We start from the raw sequence: 6,000 nt of genomic DNA, 5'->3' as shown, positions 1-6,000 counted from the left end.
TAATCACAAGTCCACAAACAGACCCCTGACGACCTGCTTTACAGACTGAGGGGGGAAAGTGAGTGAGTAAGTAAGCGAGAGAGAGAGGGAGAGAGAGAGAGGCAAAACAGCATCCACAAAGTCAGAGGAAGCCACAGTGTGTTATTATTAATAAAGCATTAAAAAGTGAGCACTTCAAAGCCCACAGGAGTCATGCTATCACACATGAAAGCGACATACTACAGCTTAATGTTTCCTAAGGCCTGTTATGGTGACGTGGCTTTGATTTGAAATGCATTGTGTGGCAAATGGATTTGCATGAATGCAGAGAGGAAGGGATGCATGGGTATAGACCATAATTAACAACCTGACCTCACAAGCTCTTCAAAAGATTTAGGAAATAAGGATTCTCGGTGCACTCTGTGCACTTAATATGATGGGGAAAAACCATAATTGTGGTATGGAGTAACTAAGGTTTGGCAAGAAGGGCGCGGCTGAAACTCCTCCCAGCTCCTAACTGACTGATTATATATTTTAACCATCATTCTTTTCTTTCCTCCTTGATGGATATTCGCATTCACGTTCTTGTTTTCCTAAATAAAGATATATGGTGATGTGGTGGTGAAGACCCAGCACAAAAAGGAAGCCACCATGAACTCCAGCCCAATATTCTCAGAGTCCCTACCCCCTTCCCTTACTGTCTCTAATAACTCCTCATCCAGTATAGATGCTAGCCAATCCTGGGTGTCCAAGAGTGCACATATATGAACTACGGTAGTTGGCACCCTCCCCCATGCCATGCTGATCTATCCAATGACATTGCATTAACTCCAGCTTATAAAGAGATGGTGGCTGGATTTATACATCTTAAAGGAAGCACATGCTAGCCTTACCCTTCCTTAAAGAGTAGGCTCAATTGGCAGGTTGAAGCACAGGTTTGTAAAACGAATGAATAATTTCCTATGGTTGCTCCTGGCAGAGGTCGACACAGTGGATCATTCATCTGCATATTTGGTTTGGCACAGTTTTTTTTAACCGGATGCCCTTTCTGGCACAATCCTCTTATTTAGTTGGGTTTGGGACCAGCACTAATGGCTCGGTTCATGTAATGCCATGCATCTTATGGGTCATCTGTGCTTGTGAGCCCAGCTTGGTATTCAAACCCCCGGAACTCAGGCACTCTTGTTACCTGCAGTGTGGCTCTTACCTTTACACCACACCAGCTCACAGTTGGGTAAAATTAATAAATTATTATTTTTTAATGGTTCAGCATATTTGTACTTCAGAATATTTCCATTGTAGGTTGAGTACTAATACACACCACAAAAAAACACGAGCTCTCTGGTGAACTGTAGGCCTCAGTGAAAGACAATGCTTTCGTCACTGATTAACAGGTTTATTAAGTTGTATAAGCACGGGATCATTATAACACATGCTAAGCTGAGCCTGTGAAAATTCTAATTCTAGAAAATATTTGTACATTAGAACTCGGGTCATTTTCCCTCTGGTTATGCTGGTTATGAAAACATACAGACAATGGCAGAGAACTTACCTTGAAAATACATAACCAAGATGTTTCCAGAAGGATTGGGGGTGGGCAGTTTGTCTCACTTTTCTTCCTCTGGCAAATGACACCCTTGGTGGTTCAAAAATGTTGAGGTCCCTGAACAGATTTCACAGTTTTATAAATAAAATGTGTGGCACAGATACAAAGATGAGCACAATAAATCCCACTTTGAACCCAAAAGGGAGAATGCCACCCCACCCCCATGCCTTCTGTATCATAATTGTTTTTAGAAATGTCCCATATTGACTCTCTATATTTGGAGGTCTTGAATCATGAATACATGCTATAAATGCCAGTATTATAAGAGCAAAGGACAAGAACAGAGTTTAAAATTAGTAATCAGTCAGTGTGAAATCTATTTATTGCTACGATAATGTGGGAAGCCTTCATTTTAAATGGGTTTACACTGACAAAAAAGGAGCAAAACTATTTTTAAATGATATGAGTAAATATCTTTCAGCCGATTTTCATGTTGCATGATTTTTGGATGATAACACCCTATAGCCCACAAATATTGTGTTCTTTACACTACATTCTAAATATGTGGACACCTGACTATGAGCTGATGTACATCCAATACATCCAAACCCTTTATTTTCATAAAATAATAATAATAATCATTTTTTTATTCATGTATTTATTTACCATTATTATGCACATGTACCCTTTTGTACTTGCTCAAAATCGATATTCCAATGTTTTCCAAAGGTTTTCAGTTCAGGTCAGCTCTCTTTGCAAGCCATTGCGAACTCTCCACATCAAACAGAGGTGCAGTCATGCTAGTACAGAAAAGTGCTTTTCTCAAACTGTTGCACCTAAGCTAGAGTTATATGTTTTTGTATAATAAATTTTATACACCTAGTAATATGTGAGGCTAAAACCCCTCAACTAAAAAAGATTTGTAGTGTTCACATACTTATAAATTGTGTGTGTAAACTGTAGGATGGACTGTTTGAATGACTCAAATTAGAACTTATTAGCAAAGCTGTTATTTCTCTTAATTATTTTGTACTCTAAATAGTCTCTACAGAATGGCTCAGTGACACCAACAGACCCTGAAAATCTGTTGCAGCTCTGTTTGTCAAATATCTTACCATTCAGTATCTTCCAATCTTTTTGGATGTAAGTAAGACCCTTTCAGAAAACACAATTCATGACATTTGAAGCTGAGCCGTAGAAAAAGAAACAACCCCAACAGAAAGCAATTTATACCAAGACTGAGAATAAATTGTAAGCTCCACAAGAACTAATAGTGGCATGTCAAACTCGAATCAGTCAAAGATGTGTAAAATAATAAAACAAACATGTTTTTATGTCTTTTCAAGAGTAGAAATGCACTGATGGCCTGTGCCATCGGAAACATAACGTCTTAGTAAAAGCACTGTAATGACTAAATGAGGCATTTGGTCTTGGTGATTAACAGGGGTGGATTTTGGGGGCAGATGAAGATTGGGTGTTTTGGGGGCTTTGGGCAAAGGGAGGGGGCTAAAAAGAGACTGAATGAAAGGAAAATGTCAGTAGTGCCCACTCAGCTATTTTCCCAGTCAAGATCAAAGACACCGATGGACTGGCTGCACCGCGGGAAACTTGAAATGTTCCCTGCCTTTGTTTGCTGTTGCTAGGAGACTTTTAGACAGTAAAAAGTGTTTTCAGTAAGCTACAAGATCAAACAAAACATTTCAAATATAAATTTTGAGGCCTGCCATGTCTGAGGCCTAGTCTTGCAATTTACTGAGGATGCTCACTGAGGAACCACAAAGGATAATGATCACTCTAAATCTTGATTTCAGCCATTGCCCAAATGCGGATTTATCAATTTTGTCTTTTTTTTAGCAAGCAAGCTAGATAATACTAGACTAATAAAAATACTTCATTTAGCTCCCTCAGTTCATCTACCTGACTTGTGTGCTCCTGGTGATGTAGTGTCAGTGAGCAGCTCTGTTTGTTTACTCTACAGTATAAAAGTCTCTTTTTACTCAGCACTTTGTTGCTATAGACACAGCGCGCGTGGATCCTCCCGAGTGTGACATCACCTGCCCACACTTTCACTAAAACGCCATCAAACTAATGCTAACACTAACACTACCGCAGCCCAGAGGGGGCATGGATGGGTAAATATTCTGCACTGGTGAAAAAAAAATCAAGAAATATACACATTTTTGTCTTTTTAGTTTACTTATATTTACGAGTTTTATCCAAAATTATAATATATAATTTTATATTTAAATAATATATAAAAATGTATATAAAAAGTTAGAATGTAGTCATTGCATTACTGTGAGAAAACAAAAAAGAATTAGTGAATAAAGTGAATAAAGTTACCTAAAAAATAGCTGTCTGTCCATCTGTCTTTCTGTCTTTTTATTTATCTGTCTTATTTATTTGTCTTAAGTGTTGTTATTATTATTATTATTATTATTTTCAAACTTAATTAACTTTAATTGTATTTTTTTAATGATTTATTCGATGTTTTACAAGTCTATAACTATCTACCCATCTGTCTGTCTGCCTTCATGTCTGGTTTAAGTGTTTATTATTATTATTATTATTATTAGTAGTAGTAGGAGTAGTAGTAGTAGTAGAAGTATAATAATAATAATAACAATAAAATTAATAAACAATAATAATAATGTTTGCGAAAATTATACTTATTATTGTTGTTATTATTATTATTATTAGTAGTAGTAGTAATAGTAGAAGTAGAATAATAACAATAATAAACACTTGATAATTATTGCAATAATTATATTTACTTTATTATATTTATTATTATTATTGTGTCATACAAGGGTAATTTACTGTATTTATTTTGTTTTTAAACACATATTGTTTGTTTGAATTTTTTGAGAAAATAAGAACAGTAGCAGGTAATGGTATTTCTGGTTGGTATATTTATATGTTGGTAACATAAACATTTCAAAAATAAAGAGTGTAAAGAAAGTTGAGAAATATTAATGCCAAAAAGCGTCGACTGGAATACGCCTGAGGAAATTTGGATAGCCCTGCAGTTCTTAGACACTGTTCTACCAAGTACAAATCTAAACTGTAACCATTTGGTCATACAGATCGCTGGTTTCTCATTAGTTTCATGTTTTACCACTACTTTATTCCATTTGGGAATATGGCAGATCCGGCTTTCTCAGCATCACTGGGTACAATGCAGAAACACTCCCCAGGTAGGACACCAATCCATTGCTGGGCCTCACCTTCCCACTTTTCAGACATAGCCAGTGATGTCTGAATGTAGACACCCAACTGGCTGATAGAACTGCTAGGGCTTGAACCCTAGACCTTAGCTGTAGGTTAGGTTTCAAGTTCTCTTTGAGTCAAAAAAAGTGCAGTAACAGGGGCAATCAGAAGAGGGCAGTTACTTTTCCACAATATACAGCATCCAATGTGGCAGGTACTATTTCATGTATACAGCATATGATGTGGGTAAACAAGTATACAGATTTTTTTTTTTTTTTATTCAGTGTGTTTTAATCAAGTTACTCAGACACCAGAACTTCATACTGTAACACTAGTATTTGTTGCAAGGCTGTTATGACAGCATGTCTACAGTAAGAAATAATTGAATTGTTGCAGCACTGTGGTTCAATTTTGACTTACAATTTCAACTTCCATACAAGTTTAATAGGATTTAAGTTAGAATACTAACTAGGCCATGTAAGTACACTTACCTTCTTTTTTGGCTTTAAGTCTTGTTAAAATATTTAGATTTAGTTTATTTTCTTTCCTTTGTAGTTGTACGTAGTCCATATCATGATGCTCCCATTTCTATTCTTTACTGTGAATAAAAAGGTTTTTTTTACATCATATACCCCCAATATTTAACATTATTATGTTCTATTTTTGTTTAATTGTTGTTTGGTTTTGACCATAGTGAGGATAAACAAGGATGATACATGACAATTTAACCAGGAACAATGGTCAACCAGTTTTCTTCCACTGTACAGTATAAATTGCCCCCAAGTTTTAGTAAGTAATTGTGCGTGTGTGTGTGTGTGTGTGTGTGTGTGTGTGTGTGTGTGTTGCCCTAGTATTTACCCGGTAAACATTTTAATATAGACTGTAAGGCCAAACTGTATGTGGACACCTGTTCATGAACTTGTTGGATATTCCAAATCCATTAACATTAATATTAATTTGTCCAGTACACCCCCCCCCCCCTCGCTCATCAGTGAAACAGTTAAGGTCAGAGGTCCTTTCTGTGGACCACTAAAAGACACTAATGGACAGTCATACTGGAACAGGTAATGGTCTCTCATCTAAAACTGCTGACAGAGAGTCAAAGTGTATAATTTATTTTATATAATTGATTTCATACTAGCTGAAACACTCAGTAATTACGTTTGTCTGCATACTTTTGGCCATAGAGTGTATAATATCATTAAAATATTTTGTTTATGCAAATTATTATTTTTTAAATGTATATTTTAAATATCAGATATTAT

Source organism: Trichomycterus rosablanca, chromosome 8 (genome assembly GCF_030014385.1).
Source record: "Trichomycterus rosablanca isolate fTriRos1 chromosome 8, fTriRos1.hap1, whole genome shotgun sequence".
NCBI classification, from domain to species: Eukaryota; Metazoa; Chordata; class Actinopteri; order Siluriformes; family Trichomycteridae; genus Trichomycterus; species Trichomycterus rosablanca.
This window is presented reverse-complemented; position numbering follows the sequence as displayed.